Source organism: Peromyscus eremicus, chromosome 4 (genome assembly GCF_949786415.1).
Source record: "Peromyscus eremicus chromosome 4, PerEre_H2_v1, whole genome shotgun sequence".
Taxonomy (NCBI): Eukaryota; Metazoa; Chordata; class Mammalia; order Rodentia; family Cricetidae; genus Peromyscus; species Peromyscus eremicus.
The window spans coordinates 95,526,742-95,545,617 of record NC_081419.1 but is presented as its reverse complement, the minus strand read 5'-3'; the positions used below and the strand labels follow the sequence as shown (position 1 = coordinate 95,545,617).

Sequence of the window (18,876 nt, the reverse complement as noted above, 5' to 3'; positions counted from 1 at the left end):
CAAAAGTCATGCAATATTAGCACACACCTTTAATCCTATCACTTGGCAGGCAAGGATCTGTCTGGATCTCTGTGAGTTCAAGGCCACCCTGGAAACAGCCAGGTATGATAGCACACACCTTACATTCCAACACTAGTTAACCATGGAGGTCTGGAGGTCTGTACAGACAGACAGGAAGTGACAGAGCTGGGCAGGAAGAGGAAATGATGTAGCTGAACAGAGAGAGCAAATCAAATGGCAGAACAGCAAGGCATATAGGCGTGGGTAGACAGAAGTATCTCGCATTTGGAAGCTGAGGTATCGGTGAGGTGAGGTTAGCTTGTGGCTGTTCCTATTCCTCTGATCTCTCTCAGGCTTTAACCCCTATATCTGGCTCCATGTTTTTTATTTAATAAGACCGTTTAGAAATTCGTCTACACTCTCCACTGCTGAATATTGTATCAGCATAGTAATAGGTGATTCATGGAATATGATTGCTCCAAAAAGAATCAGTCCTGTGTGTACATTAGCAGATAGATTTCAGATTGATGCGTGAGTCCCTTTCTGTGGCTTTGACGTCAGCAGCATTACCCAGACACTGATACCACAGTTGGTATTAGTGAGGTGTTTGGCAGAACACTAATTATTTTTTGTTTTTATTTTTTTTGAGACAAGTTCTCACTGTGTAGCCCAACCTAGCCTCAAGTTCGAGATCTTCCTGGCTCTGCCTCCCAAGTCCTAGATGTACACCATCACACCTGGCTTGTGTTTGTTTTTAGGCATATATTGTTGGGTGGAAAGTAACCCCAAACATTGGAGCAGGCAGATATGAGGAAATCCTGCACTGGGGAGGTAAATACTATGATTTATATAAAAGATGAATCTTTTGTTTAAAGTTTCTGTGGTAACTTTATAGGAGATTAAAGTTTTTCATAGCAAAAATTGGGAATTTTTTTTTTAATCCTTGAGAGAGACAGTTTCTACTGCTGTGGGATGGTCTGTATGTCAAATGTGTTGCTGATTGGTCAATAAATAAATCACTGATTGGCCAGTGGCCAGGCAGGAAGTATAGACGGGACTAACAGAGAGGAGAATTGAGAGAACAGGAAGCTGGGTAGAGAGACACTGCCAGCCGCCACCATGACAAGCCGCATATGAAGATCCTGGTAAGCCACAAGCCATGTGGCAAGGTATAGATTTATGGAAATGGATTAATTTAAACTGTAAGAACAGTTAGCAAGAAGCCTGCCACAGCCATACAGTTTATAACCAATATAAGTCTCTGTGCTTACTTGGTTGGGTCTGAGCAGCTGTGGGACTGGCGGGTGACAGAGATTTGTCCTGACTGTGGGCCAGGCAGGAAAACTCTAGCTACATTCTACCATCTAGAATCAAAATCTAGTTAATAGAATGAACTGCTTCTAATCAGAACACAGTCATCATGTGGACATTGATGTAATGTAAAGCAACAGAGCATTGCAAATTCTGATATCAGATTTAGAAATGTGTAATGTATATGTGCATATATAGATGTAACAACAAACTTCCATCACCTTCTTTAATTTTTCTTTTATCTTGTTAGGGAAAAAATAGTCTGGCTGTGTTTCAAAAATCTCCTAATTAACAAGGAAACTCATCCAGTCACCATTATGAGAAGTAGTAGAAAGGTGTGAACATTGGCAGGCAGTGTGAAGGCTCTCCCCTAGCAGACAGCCCCAGAACACTGAGAGCTGTATCTTCTTCTTCTTCATCTTGACTGTGTTATGTTGCACTTAGAACTGTTAAGTCTTACGATCTTTAAAATATAACAGATGAGGAAATACATTTTTTTGTCTGTGCAATTTGAACATTCAAGGAAACTTTTAAAATGAAAAACAAACCAGTAGTATAAGGAAGCATTTCTTTTCAGATAAGCAACATGTACATCAGTAGGATAGCAGGGCTTTAAAAGATTCTTATTATTAAAAATATTACCAGCCGGGTAGTGATGGCTCACACCTTTAATTCCAGCACTTGGGAGGCAGAGGCAAGTGGATCTCAGTGAGTTCGAGACCAGCCTGGTCTACAGAGTGAGTTCCAGGACAGGCACCAAAACTACACAGAGAAACCCTGTCATGGAAAAAAAAAGATTACCAATATGTTTTGACTAATACATGGCACAAAATTTGTAGATTCATAGACTGAAACAATGGAACAGAGCTAAAAGATGATAGTAAACAGAAATAAATATGAAGTACTGAACTTCATGTCTAAAATCAACTCTGGGTCATATAAGCTGAGGAAGAGGACTCAGAGTCTAGCTCAGTGTAGAGTTCTTGGCCAGCAGGCACATGACCCTGGGTCCAAGCCCCTCATCACAACAACAACAATAAAAAAGTCAAATCAGAGAAAAACAAAACAAAACCCACAACAAAATCCAGGATGAACTATGATAGCATTTTATGAGAAAAGACCCAGATGGTACATACAATCTATAAGCTTACCTTAAAGTGAGGTTTTAAAATCTTAGCCTCAAATGCTTCAGAATTTGAAACATCAAAAGTTTTTAAAAAGACATACAAATTTTAAAAGTTCTTCTTACAAAAAACACCCAGCCATCAAGTTTTTTAAAAGGAGGGTTGAGAATATAGCTTAACGTAGACTAATTGACTAGTTAGTATTGGTGGATAGATAAAATAAATAAAAATAAAAGGATCAAGGTGATGTCTAAGCAACAGCCAACTCAGTTTATAAATCCAGAAACTTCTACCTATGTTGGACTCGCAGATTTTCCCAATGAAGCGTAACAAAAATCAGTGAAAAGGGATTGGAGTTCACACCTGATGGTGCTTGGTGAATTGGGTCTGGGAAAATCAACTCTCATAAACAGCCTGTTCCTGACTGACCTCTATTCAGAATCATACCTGGAGCCACAGAGAAAAATGGAAAGAATTGGCCAAGCTGAAGCTTCAGCTGCTGAGATCGAGGGGGCTGGGGTGTCAAGCTGATGCGTACGTAGAGGACACCCCGGGTTGTGGGGATGCCGTCCACTGAGAGGATTGTTTTCATCATTATCTCCTGCCTTGCTGAGCAGTTTGAATGCTCCCTACACGATGAGAGGACACTGAGTGGGATGCACATCTCCGGTGACGGGGTGCATGGCTGCTGCTTCTACTCCATCTCACCGTTGGACGTGGATAGAAGTCCTTGGATGTTGCGTTTATGAAAGTGACACACAGTCAGGTGAATGATGTGCCTGTCATCGTGAAAGCCGGCTTTCTTGCTCTGCGGGATCATGAGCAGCTGGAGAATAGGATTTGGGATGAACCTGAATCACAAAGTGTCAAAATCTGTCACTTACCTGATGCAGAACCAGATGAAGATTTAAAGAGCAGACTGGACTCCTCAAGGCCAGGGTCCCATTCTTTCTGGTTGACTGAAACCAAAGCAAGGTCAGAGGTCACCTCTGCCCCTGGGGTGTTGTGGATGTGGGGAACCCAGAAACTGTCACTCTCTGAACTGTAAATGATGCCTATCATTCAAGTTGAGAACCTCCAGGGAGTAACCCAGGACCTTTTCCTGGGATAACTTATGTTCCAGAAAGCTGAAGAGAGGCTGAGTTCCACCACACACAGGAGATGGTCTCCAGGATGCAGGCCCAGATGCCAGTGCAGGGCGATGACAGTGATGGGGGACCCTCTGGCATCATGTGCAACGTGAAGTTTGCATGTTAAAAGCACTCTTGGATAAAAAGAAAACATTCCAGATGAATGTCATAGCTTGAGTTTTTTTAAGTTTGGATGTGTTCCCACCCGTATTTGAGTAACTGTGTCTGAGGAGATCATTAATTTAAAAAATAAAAATAAAAAATAAAAAAACCTTATTGTGTGTGTGTGTGATGAAGTATTTTTAACATTTGTGTGTCATTGCTATATTACAGTTTCTAGTTTGTGAGGTAATCTATCATTTTCTTCTTCCTTAACCACTAATGTTGGGATTTATTTCTAAGAGTGGGTCCACGTGTCTACTTAGTAAATTCCCTTGATTTAACTGTTCTAACTGACTAATCATTGAGGGGCACTCTTGGTTTATATCTAGGACAATTTGATTTGCTCAGAGTTACTCATGTGTGGTGGCCTTGTGCCTATGACAGAGAAAGCTGCGCGTACTTGGCAGCGGGGTATTTGCTTATTATAACGAAGTCACAGTTTGGAGACTCCTAACTTTATAGTTGTGCAGACCACCTAAAACCAATTTTGCTGCTGGAGTTAATAGCCTGTTCATCCGCACATTACTGTTAACGAGGCAGAGCAGGGGAGACCTAGCCAATGAGATGCATATTTACACTTAAGTAGCTTTTCATAGCAGGCTCGGGTTGAATTTCAAGGCCTCTGGAGTCTGGTGCTAGATCAACTTAAAATCTTTGTGTAGAGAACTCACCATAAGGACATTTCTAATGCGGCTGCTGATTACGTTATGCTGTGGGGAAAATCAAAGCAGCTTCACACTAATAAGACTCTTTATACAATAAGAGTCAATAAACTATTTTTACTCAACTAAAAAAGCAATTTTAAAAAACACTAAGCTTTTTGAATTTTATACTGCATCTTGATGCACATTCTGTAACTGCAGGTGCAAAGATCTGCCATGGTCGTGAGACTCATAGTCCCTGGCTAGCATGGCTCCAAAGCCAGGCTTGTCATTGGGCATTGCTTCTACACAAACAGCCCCTTGAAGCCCAAATGCCTGCCAGGTTTTCCTCTAACTCTTCCTCTTTTTGAATGATTTTCTGTTGAGAGGGAAACAGCGGTGCTGATGTTTTTATGTGCAGGCCGCCTGTCTGTTTGCAGCCATGGCTGTTCCCTCTGGTGTTTGGGGTATAAATGTCTCTGTGTCCTGGAAGAATGTAAGGAGTTTCAGAGCTGGACCACAGGCAAGTGATCGGAGCCACACCGGCCTAGGTTCTGGCACTCTGGCCTCCTTGCCCCTGCCCCGCCATCTTTCTGCCCTCCTGTCTCCCAACATCGTCAATTAATGACTACAGAGCAGGGCCCAGTGAGGGAGACAGAGGTGTGGAGGGAGCGGGTGCCATTTTGTGCTTTCATTCCACCGTAGCTGAATAGTTCAGCAGAAGAAGGTGCTTGATTTATGAGGAAACCAGGATCTGGTTGTTGCCTTTATTTTTTTCCAATTTAGGCCAAAAATAATAGCACTAAAAAAGTGAAACTTAAAAAGTTACTTATAAAGATGTGCAACAGAAATTAATCTCTTTTTCATTTTGAAAACGTTTAGTTGTGGAGAAATGGTTCCGTGTGTGAGAGCCTGTCTGCTCTTGCGGAGGCTCTGTTCGATTCCAGCACTCAGGTGACTGTGAAAGCCGCTGCGTGTCCATTGTGATTGCCTGGCCTCCCTTTCAACTTAGGCTGGGTTTTTTTTTTTTTTTTTAAACAAATTACACTTAGAATTTTTTTTTTTTAGCTGTAGATTTGTAAGTGTTTGTAAGAATCATATAAAAAGATCCTACTACGTACCATTTACCCAGTTTCCTCTATAGGAACATTTTACAAATCCATAGTCCATTATCACAACCAAGATGCTGTCTTGACACAAGATACAGGGCATTCATTGCTGGCACTAGATGTGTCTTCCTACCGTCCTTTCAGAGTCCTCTTCCTCTCTCTCGCCCTTCCAGCCTCAATAGTTGGTATCTGTTTTCAACCTCTGTAATATTTTCTTTTAAAGGATGTTATATAAATGAACCATTCCATATATAGACCACTGGATTTTTTTCCACTCAGAAACATCCTCCGGGGGTTCATTTAGGCCATTGAGTAGTTCATTTCTCTTTATTGGCAAGCAGTACTCCATTGGTTTAAGTATTATCTATTAAAGGGTGCCTGGGTTGTTTGTATTTTTTAGCTACTGTCTCTAAGGCTGTTGTGAGCACCTGTATAAAGGCATTTTGTGAATATAAGACTTCATCTCTCTCAGGGGATCTGCTAGGTTATGTAGCAGTTGCGTGTTTAGTTTTAAATAAGAAACCAACAAAAAAATCCTCTCACGGTGTCTGTACCTTTGTCCATTCCTCCCAGCAGTGTGAACACCCCAGCAGTGTGAACACCCTAGGAGTGTGAACAAACACCCCAGCAGTGTGAACACCCCAGTTTCTTTGCATCTTTGCCAGCATTTTGTATTGTTGCTGTTTTTATTTTTGTCATCTGATAGGTGTGATGAAAGTATCTCATGCCTTTGGGGATTGAACTTAGGGCCTCATGAATGTGAGGCAGTATACTCCCACTGAGCTACAGCCCTAGCCCTAGCCCTAGCCCTAGCCAGTGGCTTTAACTCACATTCCCTAATGCTTAATGGTGTTGACCATCTTTTGATGAACGTGTCTGCCAGCTGTATATCCTTGTTGGTGAAATAGCTGCCCATGAGCTTTGCCCGTTTTCTAATTAGCTTGTTTGTGTATTTACTGTTGGGTTTTGAACAAACCTGGCCTCAGTTTTGGCAGTGTGCTGTTCGCGTTGTTTGTCTCTGCTGTTTCCGCTTTCTTGTCTGAACTCCCTGTCTTGTCTGAACAAGATGCCCTGCTTGTCTGAACTCCCACAACCTTATTTATGTGACTTATTGTAGCTTGGGAAGTCTTGTTCTGTTCTGAGTAGTTCTAGAACAAAAATGAAGGTTCCTTAAACTCACTAATACTTAAAAATTCTTTTAAAGACATTATAACATTTACCTGTTTGAAGTGTGAAAACTAGTAATTTATCAGTATTTTAATATATTCACAAAGTTATGTAATCATCACCAGTGTGTAAATTTAGAATATTTTCATTTTTTCCCTCCAAAAGAAATATGGTGTCTATTAGCATTCACTTCTCATCCCCCAACTCTCCCAATTCCCCAGCTCCTGGAAACCACAAATGTACATGCTGTTTTTATGAACCCACCTATATTCCAGGGCATTTTGTAAAGTTTCATCATGCCATACGTGACCCTTCACATCTGGCTTCTTTCACTTGGCGCGTTTTAAAGAATCTTCCATGTTGTATAATACATTAGTCTTCATTTATCTCGTGACTCTGTAAGTACTCAATTGTGTGTGTAACCTGTATTTTGTTTCCCTATTTATCAGCTGATGGACATTGTTTATATTCTTTTGTGACTGTGAATAATGCTGCCACGCACATTTGTGTCCAGGGTTGCTTCTGGATGTTTGTTTCTGTGCTGCTGGGGATCAAACCCAGGGCTATGGGCATGGTAGGTAAATGTTCTTCCTTCCACTTAGAGGTTCCCTGGCCCTTAGAAATAGTTTAGTTTTGCTTTAGTTTTGTTTTTCTTGGTGCATGTGTTCTCTTTCCTCTTGGGTGTGTACTAGGAGGGAAATTAGTTGCTGGATGAGATGGTAATTCTGTGCAGAGCACTTGCAAGCTGTCTCCTAATACTACTGTACATTTTATATCCCACCAGCAATGTGCAGGAGTTCCAACCCCCACGTCCCCACAATTCTTGGTATTTTATATTGTGGCTGCTTGTTATTTTGTTTTGAGCATCCTAGAGACATGACACATCTCTTTAGTTTTGATTCCTAATGCCATTGACTGATGATGTTGAGGGTTATTATAAGTGCTGACTGGACACTTGAATTTCTCTGGAGAAGTAGCTACTTAAATCCCTTATCTATTTTTAGATTGGATAGTCTTTTGTTTGTTCATACCTTGTACTTTCACTTTCTTAATGGCGTCTACTATGATATGAACGTTGTTGTTCCTCCATGGTTCCTATGTTAGAAATTAATTATTTAATTAACGATTAATTTAACTAACAATCAATTGAATTTCTAGTGTTACCGTATCAGACTTTGAGGTGTGATTAGGTACTGAGGCTCCACCTTTATGCTAGAGACTCGGGGGCACTCAGGGAGAGTAAAGGTGCCAAGAACAAAGACCTGTCTTCCAGGAACTGCCCACTAGTGTTTTCATCCTGGACTTCTCAGCCTTCGGAACTGCAGAGTGTATTTATTCTGTTAGAAATTGTCCAGACTTTAGGTATTTTTGTAGCAGTCCAACTGGAGTAAGATAGTGTCTTTTGAAGCACAAATGTTTGCCACATTTTATTCTGACCCTGTGCATTTTTCTAAGCTTTTCCTCTGGAGGAATACCTAGTCTCTCCCCCTAGTTCCCTTAGTCTGTATGGATGAATGAATGTGCCCTCTTTCCTGGGAAAGGTGAGGTTCTTTATTATAAATTCCTTAACTTGTCTCAGCTGGCTAAGTTTCTGGATATTTTTACTTGCCTTTCTGAACCATACTCTGAAATGAAAAGGAGGAGGAGGAGGAGGAGGAGGAGGAAGAAGCACCAAGAAGGAGGAGGGGGAGGAAGAGGAGGAGGAGGAGGAGGAGGGGGAGAGAGGAGGAGTGGGGAGGAAGAGGAGGAGAAAGAGGAGGAGGGGGAGGAAGAGAAGGAGAGGAGGAGGAAGGAGGAAGAGGAGGAGGAGAAAGAGGAGGAGGGGGAGGCAGAGGAAGAGAAGAGGAGGAAGAGGAGGAGAAGAAAGAGGAGGAGGGGGAGGAAGAGGAGGAGAAGAAAGAGGAGGAGGAAGAGGGGGAGAAAGAAGAGAAGGAGGGGAGGAAGAGAAAGAGGAGGAAGAGGAAGAGAAGAAAGAGGAGGAGGAAGAGGAGGAGGGGGAGGAAGAGGAAGAGAAGAGGAGGAAGAGGAGGATAAGAAAGAGGAGGAGGGGGAGGAAGAGGAGGAGAAGAAAGAGGAGGAGGAAGAGGGGGAGAAAGAAGAGGAGGGGAGAAGAGGAGGAAGAGGAAGAGAAGAAAGAGGAGGAGGAGAAAGAGGAGGAGGGGGAGGAAGAGGAAGAGAAAAGGAGGAGGAGGGGGAGGAAGAGAAGAAAGAGGAGGAGGGGAGGAAGAGGAGGAGAAGGAGGAGGAGGAGGAGTTGGTGAAGGAGAAGCCGCTGCAGCAGCAGCGCCCAGCATAGTAGAACACGCCTGTGATGCTAGCAGTTGGGAGGCTGGAGCCAGGGGACTGTGAGTTTGGGAGCAGTCCAAAATACACAGCAAGATCCTTCTTAGAACAAACCAAAAAGTGAACCCAACGTTTTGGTTGGGCGATCTCTTCTACCTGATTCCTCCTACCCCTTCTTGCACTTTAATGCCAGGACTGATTTATCTCCCTCCTGCACCATCCCCGTCCTTTCCAGCTGTTCTTACTTTCTGACCTCTATAACTTCAAGTCTTTGTTGTCTGTTAAAGAAAGGGCAGGGTGCCAGGCAGTGGTGGTGCATGCCTTTAATCCCAGCACTCGGAAGGCAGAGGCAGGTGGATCTCTGTGAGTTCGATGCAAGCGTGGTCTACAGAGTGAGTTCCAGGACAGGCTCCAGGGCTACACAGAGAGACCCTGTCTGGAAAAACAAAAACAAAAACAAAAAAAAACAGGGCAGGGCACCGTGCCCAACTTTGTTTTTGCTTATGCTATCAAATGCTTTGGTGGCTTCTCTTTGCTGTCAACCTCTGGGTTTACTCCATCTGAGTTATCTCAACCCTCTCAGTGGTCTCCAAACCCCTGGACTCTCACTTTAAGTCAGTTACGCGGTTTTCATTGTGGGGAAGTCTTGTCATCTAACTTACCTGTCCACAAACTTCTGGTGACTCATTTAGCTATCCATAGGACTTTCCACCCTAATATCCAAAGCCTCTTCTGACCCCTGTTCCTTGGCTTCTTACCAGACTGGTTTGCTCCCAGAATGCCTATCTTCCTTCTATTTTCCCATGGAACGTCTGTATAAAATTCTCCCTCCCCTTCCACCAGAGGGCGCTCTCCAATCTCTAAATTCTATTTGTGACCCCTATTAGTCTGTGTGGTTTGTGTTACTCTATCCTATGTTGTAGCTGTTTAAAATAGATTTTCATATAGAGACTAGAGGCTTATCCATCCCTTGGTCCTCTCCAGCAAGTGACCCAAGGCTTTAGATCTCAGGTATGTCTTGGGGTTTTTTTTGTTTGTTTGTTTGCTTGTAAGGAGTGTTATTGGAGTGAAAAGAAGAACCTAGGCACCCACATCCTTGGAAAAAATCTGGAAAAGATTAGACAGAAAACATAGGTAGGCTGTAGAAGGTGAGTCAGAGAAAGTACTTTCATGCTGTAGCTGTGAGGTGAGCGAGAGAGCCCGGGGTTTAAAACCTCGGGTTTTTTTGAATGTCAGTATCACATTTGAAAAGTAATCAGTGAACAGCGGATCTACTGCTGAGTGTTAAAATGGTAAGGGTTAAAAATGCAGACGGGGTGGAGTAAAAAGCAAAGTCACCTTAGCTGCCAGGCTGATTCGCCTCTTCTGAAGGCTGGCCCAGAATCGCTGTGAAGGGCGTTGTGTTTGCCTTCTGGGTGCAGAGCAGGAGAGGCGAATTGCAGAGAAACCCTGTCTCGAAAAACCAAAAAAAAAAAAAAAAAAAAAAATTTGTAAACTAGAAAGCACTACATGTGAGTTGACCTTTACCCTTTACGGTTTAAAAATATTTCCAAATGTAGGTCGGTCTACAGCTTTTATCCTATTGACACTGCCCAGGTGGACTCTTCCATGGCTTTTGTGCTGCTCTTAGTGAATAACCCACCCAGGTCATGAAAATCTGTCATGGTACTGGAGAGATGGCTCAGTAGTTAAGAGCACATGCTGCTCTTGCAGAGGACCCGGGTTCAGTTCCCAGAACCCACACAGTGGCTCACAACCATCAGTAACTCCAGCTCCAGGTGACCCAATGCCCTCTTCAGACCTCCATGGGCACCAGGCAGTGGTGCACATACATACACAGAAGCAAGACACAATAAAATAAAATACATAAATCTAAAGAACACTTTTAAAATAAGTATCATGACCAAAATACATGTAGGGTTGAGGAAAGATGCAGTTATGAGTTTGCATTAAAAAACCTTAAGTCCACCTGTTTATAAGGCTTTATTCATTATATGATTCATATTCTTTACTCTATTGGGTGTTCAAATAAGGAAAATTGTTTAAATATTTACCTGTTTTGGCTGGGTGGCTGAGGAATTATTTTGCTTTATTACTTCTTCAGTCTGAGCAGAAAAGTCATATTCTTTATCATTTTATCTTTCCTTTTGAGTCATTTGGATTGACTTCTAAATACAAACTGTTGGAAACTGACACATCATTCTCTATGTATTTCTACAACTTTATGTACATATGAATACTTAATATATCATATGGATATATCTTTATATCACACATATTTTAAACTCTAGTGCTAATAGGACTCCTTTATTTGTAATAATAACTGCTTGATAACACTAGCACTGATAGTCTCTGTGCATTTTTTAATGTTAGTGAAGGGGTAGACGTTGCCCTAAACACTGTATATTCATCATTTCCTTTAATTCCCATGGAAACGTCGTGGTACATATCAAAGAAGAAAATGAGACTTTAGAGGTTTGCTCAAGGCACACATTCCTAGGTAGCTGAGCCAAGGCTGGACCCCAGGCAGTCTGCCTCCAGGCCTGGCTCTTACCCACTGTCCCACCATCTTCCATAACTATGTGTCTTCAGTGATGCCGATTAGAACCAAGCTGTGCACATGGTGTGTGTGCAGTGACATCCTGTCTCTGTTTTTATTGTGCAATGTGCCCAGAATGCTGTAACCCACAGCTGGTGTCCGTTAATTATCATGGTGTGGGAATTCAAAGACCATTGCCAGAGCCTCCTGTGTGCGAGGAATTACATAATTGTCATTACTTGGTGATCTTGAAATTCTGGGACTTAAAAGGGATTTGTTATTTGGATATTCAATGTAGTTATTTACTATTCTAAAAGTTAGATCTGAAATAGAAGCAATGGAAGACTACAGTATATTTTCTGCCATAATTTCAGGAACATTTTTTCCATATTTAATCTTATGGCCCTCTAAAAGGAGGTGAGGAAGCAGTGTCCTTTTCTTTAAGCTTTTCTTTATATGGAAATATCATCATATTTATTGGATGAGAAAAATAAATATGATTTTAAAGACTTTGTAGGAAAACTTTATTTTGGGGTTTTTGAAATTTATCGTATTTATTTATTTATTTATTTAGTGTGTGTGTGTGTGTGTGTGTGTGTGTGTGCACACTCATGCATTTGTGCTGTGACACTATTGTGGAAGTCAGAGGACATCTTGTTGGAGTTGGTTCTCTCCTTCCATTATGTGAGTCCCTAGGATTAACCTTTACCTGCTGATCCATCTCGCCAGCTCCTATTTTCATTTTTCCAATATCTTAAATGCATAACTGTGTAACTGTACAGCGGAATACCACGTAGCTACTAATAAGAATGAATAGATAAACATATTCTGGCTAGGAGAGATGGCTACAATCTATTATCACATTAGAAGAGTATTGGAAATATGTTCAGTACTCGGTTGTGTAAAAGGCCCATTTGTGGAGTTATGTCTCTGTAAACCCATGGGAAAATGTTTGCGGTAAGCCTGTTGTCTCCCGGTTACTCAGTAGTCCAGTCGTCCCTGGCCTATTTGAAATCCTTCCTCAATCAAATGGCAAGGACTTGTCACTCTGCTTATTCAGTTCCTCTAGGAGTATCTGACGACTTTTCCATAGTTTATTAATAGTTAGTGTCACAATAATGAGTTTCATTACAACATTTTCATACGTATATATCATTGCTCTTCCCTCACATTTGCTGCCCCATTCCTCTGCCTGTCCCTCCTTAAGATGACTTTCAAAGTCAATAACAAAGTCATAGGAAGATCTACAGAGTTATCCTGATCTGAGGGAGTGGGCGGTACCTACATCAATGATATAATTTATCTTCTTTTCACTTTTAACAAGTTGAATTTTTATTTCAATGTATTTCTGGACTACTGAGGAGAGAAACCAGGGCTTCATGCATTCTAGATAGGCAGGTGCTCTACTGCTGAGCTATGCCCACAGCCAACCTTTCACTTTTAAAAGCAAAACTCTCTAGATAACATTATTTAATTTCCAAGTATTTACTTCCTGGCTGAAAATGGCTTTTATACATTTTTTGGGCTTTATAAGACTGCTTTTAGTGTTATAATATATGAATATATGCCAGTAAGTTTTGATAACCTAAATGAAATGTAATTACTTTGAGAGAATATAAATAAGCAGCTCTCACTCAGGAAGAAAAAGGTAAGTGGAGTGGTCAGATATCTCTTTTAAATGTTTATCTTTTTTATACTAGCCACTACAGCACTATGAAATGATAGCTCATTATGCATTAATTTACATTCTCTGATGATGGTTTACATTTTCCCATCTATCTCTAAACTGGTTTTATGTTTTTAAAGAAATGTCTCTTGAGGTCACGTTCCTTACCCATTTTAGAATCAAGTTGTGTCTTGCTGTTGAGTTGTTGTTTAAGGCATACATCTGTTATGGGATGGATGCCTTGCACATAGGTGTTCCCATTCTGTGTACTGAAGCTTTCAGTACGATGTTCTCTTTGCCCAGATTGGTAGCATGGCATTTCCTCCCGTGTGTTCTTAATAGATTTACAGATTGATATCTGAAGTTTCAGTCTTAAAAATACTTTGAGTTAATCATTCAATATGGAGGTAAAATACTGATATCTTTGGCTCTAATCCAGGACTACAGGACTCATTCTAGCCTGTTTTTTCTTTTAACAGTAATAGGGCTCTCATCACCCAGCAGCCATTTTCTATTTGCTTGAATCTCCTCTATAGATGTGGCTACTGCCTTTTCAAGTAGATATTCTCCTTCTTCAGAAACATTGCATTTTCTAGTTTTAACATGGACAGTGATACCTCCATGTTCCCCATGGTGTAGGGAAATTGTGAGCAAATATTTTGTGTAGTCTACAAGTTTCTAATTAACTTCCCGGAAGAAGAAAATTTGGAACTTTCTTTAGGCATGTGCATGTACATGTTGAGCATGATGCCCAAGAGCTTTCTTGAAAAAAAAAAATGCAAAAGAATTTGCAAACAAGAAAAAATTTTTTATCTGCACTAATAAAATCAGCAACGAACTCACTAGAGCAATAGCACAATGACTGGAGGCTGGATGTTTTATAATAGGACTGTATAAACTCTGTTTGCTGCATATATATCTAACCCATTCTCCTATACTTTCCGTGGACCCTACAACCTGGCATCCTGGCAGCTGTATTTCTTCCTCTCTGCCCCTAGACACTTGTGTTCATATACATGTCATTTTATCAATGAGTGCTTTGCATGCTACCTTTCAAATGAGGGTTTCAATTATTTGTATCAGAAGTGGGGTTGGGGAGTGCTTGCTAGATACAAAGCTGTCTCGTCGTTAAACAAGACCTTGGCAAAGGCTGGAAGTCTAAAGCCAAAGCCTTCAGCATCCCTCTCAGCTTATTCTAATACAACAAATGATAGTGCTTTTGTAAAAGTAAACAATCTAGTTCATGCATCAAACTTTATGGAATTCCCCGCTGGCAGGTACAACTGTGTTGGCGTCATAGGCTGAGATGACTGTGTATTTATGGCCTACAAGAAGCCCTAAATAATTCAGAGTACAAGTGTAAATGATGATAATCTAGCTAAAGTGTCAGACCAATAGTGACAAATGTTAGTCCTTTACTGATTTTATTTTAATGAAGCCTGGGGCCACCCTTGTGGGGGGCCATCCCTCACCCCCACATTTCCCCAGAGTACTCTTGAGTAGAAGCAGCGGGAAGTATTAGTTAGAAGGATAGAGGGGAGAGAAAAAGAGAGAAATTACGGGATAGCTTCGAGAGGGCCTGGATCCTAATCTATCAGGCCCTGACTGTCTCGGCCAAAGGGTTTTTAAAGGAATGCCAAGGGGTGGCGCTAAAGACCTCCCCTCAGCACAGCCAAGTGCAGACCATCTCAGACACCCGGCCCATGGTCCTGAGTACCATCATCCTCTTTATGCAGACCTGCTGAGTAAAGCCTAAATGGACTCCCACACACACTACAGCATTTTAAAGAATGGGCCTCTAGGAGCACCTGTGGGCATCTGGGGTGCATACAAGCCTGTACCAAAATCACAGTGGCTTCCAAGTGATTCAAAACTTGTCACACAAATATGTCCCAAGACTTGGCTATAAGGGAGTGGAAGTATATAGTAACTGATATCAAGAGAATATCATGGCATGCCTAGGTTGTGAATAAAGCAAATAGTAAACTCACCTATCAAAAGAAGTACAGAGTATAAAGGACACAAATCCATGTCCTTTGGTGTCTTTGTCAAGAGCTGAAAAATGTAGGAGGATACTACTGTTGGACTCTTCTGAGCTCATCAAAAGCCCGGCTAGTGCCTAGGGACAGATTTAGTTGTGAAATGCAGAAAGGACACTGCAGTTTGAAAGGTTATACTGTAGACCAGATCTTTGTTTTAAGTACCCAGAAGCATGAAGTAGTTCCTTCCTGAGCATAAATGTTTTTAAAACTTACTCTTTTTCCCTCAAGTCTTCCTCCTCCTTTTTGTTTGTGACCCACAACATTTAGCTGGGGGTTGCCTGCAGGAGCATGGGTTGGGGGTTATATACTTGAACTAGGCCGGTAGACCAGTGGCTGCATCGGTGTGGAATGTGCTCCCCATAACCTTCAGCCACCTATAGCTCCTCAGGGCGGGCGTGTCTTATAAGACCCTCCACCACCAATGGCGGCGTGCCGTGGGCCCAGCCTTGTGCAGGCGGGAATGCTGCTGTGACCTCAGAGGCAGCAGCCATGTCCTAGCCAGGAGACAGCCTTTCTCAGCGCTGGCCCCCATCCTCCAGCTCCTCCCTTCTTCCTCATAGCCCTTCTGTGACGTCCCCTGAGTCTCGGAGGGCTGATGTAATTGTCCGATTTAGGGCTGAGCACTCAATGGTCACTTTGTTTTCAGCACCTTGACCAGTTGTGAGTCTCTTCATTAACCATCACCCACTACAAGCAGAAGCGTCTCTGAAGAGGCTGAGAGCACTAATTTGGTGTCATATTCAGAGGGCAGTTTGACATCGTGTTCATTTAGCGATACAACAGTAAAGAGTGATGACCCCCTCACCCCCGCGCCCCGAGAAAACCCAATGTAAGCTCTCATGTCATTAGTTTTGCTTGCCCCGCCCCCAGAACTGGGTGCTAGCCTACTGCTGCAGACAGTACAGTTTGGTTGCAATAGAGAGATGAAGCTGCAACTGTGCTGTAAGCGCTGTCTGTTGGCCGGCTTTCCCGGTGACAGATGGTGCTGAGAAAGAACACTCCTTGGTCAGGAAAGTCATTCCCGCCTCGTCCAGCTGTGAGCCCTGTGAACTGCGGTACCAGCCTGCCAGGCAGGTGTGCCCACTGCGAAGCGGGGTAGCCAACTGCTTGCTTGTTGTATTTTAGGCCCATTCCACGGGAGAAACCCAAATCTTGTCAAAGCCCGTGGCAGTCGAGATCACAGGCCCTGCAGGTAACCTGCCTCCGTGCTGATGCTGCATTTTAAGAGGGAAATACTCCGCCAGGCGGTGGTGGCGCACGCCTTTAATCCCAGCACTCGGGAGGCAGAGCCAGGCGGATCTCTGTGAGTTCGAGGCCAGCCTGGTCTACAGAGCGAGTTCCAGGAGAGGCTCCAAAGCTACACAGAGAAACCCTGTCTCGAAAAACCAAAAAGAAAGAAAAGAAAAGAAAAAAAGAGTGAAATACTCCTTCTTTGTGGGGTCTGTTTCAGTTCCTGTCTCAGCTCAGGCTCTATCGAAGTCTCCTCAGATTCAGGTTTGAAGGGAAGTTTATATGCTGCAGTGATCTCATCCCCTTCCTCCTCGGCTCCTCCTCCTCCTCCTCTTTTTCTTCATTCTTTCTTGCTACTAAATGACTCCTGATTTTGTTCTCCTTGGGTGGCCCTCATAGAATTGTTATTTCTACCTTCATGTCATCCTCTTATCCCATCATGGAATGAAATTTCTAGTGATCTAGATCACCAGGAAATAAATTTTTTGGTCAAATAAAATGTAGTTGTGATATTGTGGTTTGAATTTTTTAATGTAAATGTGTCTGTGCAGTTATGGACTTGATAGTTTAATCCCTCAGGTATTTTGATGTAAAGTTTAAAAGACATTTAAAAACCCCCGAAAACATTTGTCCTAGTTTGATCTTTTCTTAATCCAAGGTGGTGTCTGGGAAAATCAGTGTTCAGTATTGTTAAGTATATATGGTGCAGACCAGGAAGCTGACTGATTTAGTTTGTCATCACAGAGTCCCACACTGTCACAGCCCCTTCTCCCCTGGGCTCTTGCATTGCTCAGTTGACAAGCTTCTGAGTCTCTATCAACTGTCCTTAGGCATGCCTATGTGCGCTAGCGCAAGCGCGCTCGCCCTCCCTCTCTCTCTCTCTCTCTCTCTCTCTCTCTCTCTCTCTCTCTCTCTCTTCCCCCCTCTCCCTCTCCCTCCCTCCCTGGATTTGAAGAGCTGTGTTCACTCTTTGTTAGACTGTAGAATGAGTTTCTTTCTTCCTGTTTTGTGACTGGCTTTCTTCTGTCCCAGTGTCCACCACTTGGAGCCTGGCTTGTTTATCTTGTCACGGTTTCCAGCCTGCTTCTGTATCCAGCCTCTCTCGCTGCCTGATAGCTCTCTGTTTACATTCACGTCTTTTCCTCCTTTTTCCTCTCCTGTGTGCTTCTAGATGTTGTCATCAAGTCAGTGTGGTGTGTGCTGGCTAGTCTTTTGTCAACCTGACACGAGCTTGAGTCATTTGGGAAGAGAGAATCTCAATTGAAAAATAAAGTCTAAGGCCGCCTATAGGCAAGTCTATGGGCATTTTCTTGATTGATGATTGATGGGGGAGGGCCCAGCTCACTATAGAGAGTGCTACCCAGACAGGTTGTCCTGTATAAGGTTGTATAAGAAAGGTTGTCCTGTATATAGGTTGCATAAGAAAGCAGGCTGAGCAAGGCATGGGAAGCAAGCCAGTAAGCAACACTCCTCCATGACTTGTGTGCATCAGCTCCTGCCTCCAGGTTCCTGCTCTGCTTGAGATCTTGTCCTGACTTCCCTCAATGATGTATTGTGATGGGAAACTGTAAGCTCAAACAAACCTGATCTTCTCTAGCTTGCTTTTGGTCATGATTTATCATAGCACTAGAAATCCTATGACAGAAATTGGCACCAGCTCATGAAGTTTCACTGTGAGAGACCTGACCATGTTGTTTTGGGAGAACAGTGGACAGACTTTGGAACTTTGGGCTAGAAAATCCATTGAGTATTGAGAGCTCAGTAGGCTGTTCTGTAGGAGCTTAGAAGATAAGAATGTTGAGAGCAGTGTAGATGCTGGAGGCCTGGCTTATGATGTTTCAGAGGGAAGTTTGAGAGTCCCTTGAAGATTCTACGAGGGCTGTTTAACGTTTTGAATTAAGATTCTGTGGTCAGCTGGGGCTGAAAAATCTGCTGTAATTAACAAGAAACCAGCACCACTGAAGGAAAAACCTTCATTTTACTGAGACAATTGTTGCTGGCTAGCTGGAGCTGAGAAATTAGCCATGATTTAAAAGAGACCAGTATCGTTGAGGATCATAAACCTGAGACTGTTTCCTCACAATCAATAAACAAAAGCTGTGATCCAGAGGGGGTCAAGGCTGCCTCTCATGATGGCAGCTGAACTTGGTAATGGGGTAAGAGTCACCCAGGTGGTGCTAGTTTTGAAGGTATAAAGGGATCATAGAGAGCAGCTGAGGCTCAACAGTGTGTGGTAGAACTCTAGTCCCTCAGGAGATGCCATTGGTGGAGGCACAGCTTCAGTAGTAGGGGAAGGCCCAGGATTGAGGGGATCCTGGAGGGAAGTTGAGGATTGGACACCATGTGACAGGGTCAGTGTTCCTGAAGAGAGCTGAGGAGAAGCTGTTGGTGAAAGTGCAGCCCAGCTGTAGCGCGCGCGTGCACACACACACACACACACACACACACACACACACACACACACACTTTGGAG

At 42.7% G+C, this 18,876-nt stretch overlaps 1 protein-coding gene and 1 pseudogene across 1 annotated transcript in view; both read left to right on the top strand.

Moving 5' to 3' along the window:
- Frmd5 (FERM domain containing 5) overlaps window positions 1-18,876 on the top strand; it is a 277,641-nt gene that overhangs the window by 108,842 nt on the left and 149,923 nt on the right. The window lies entirely within an intron of this gene.
- On the top strand, window positions 2,682-3,398 carry LOC131910002 (septin-2-like; annotated as a pseudogene).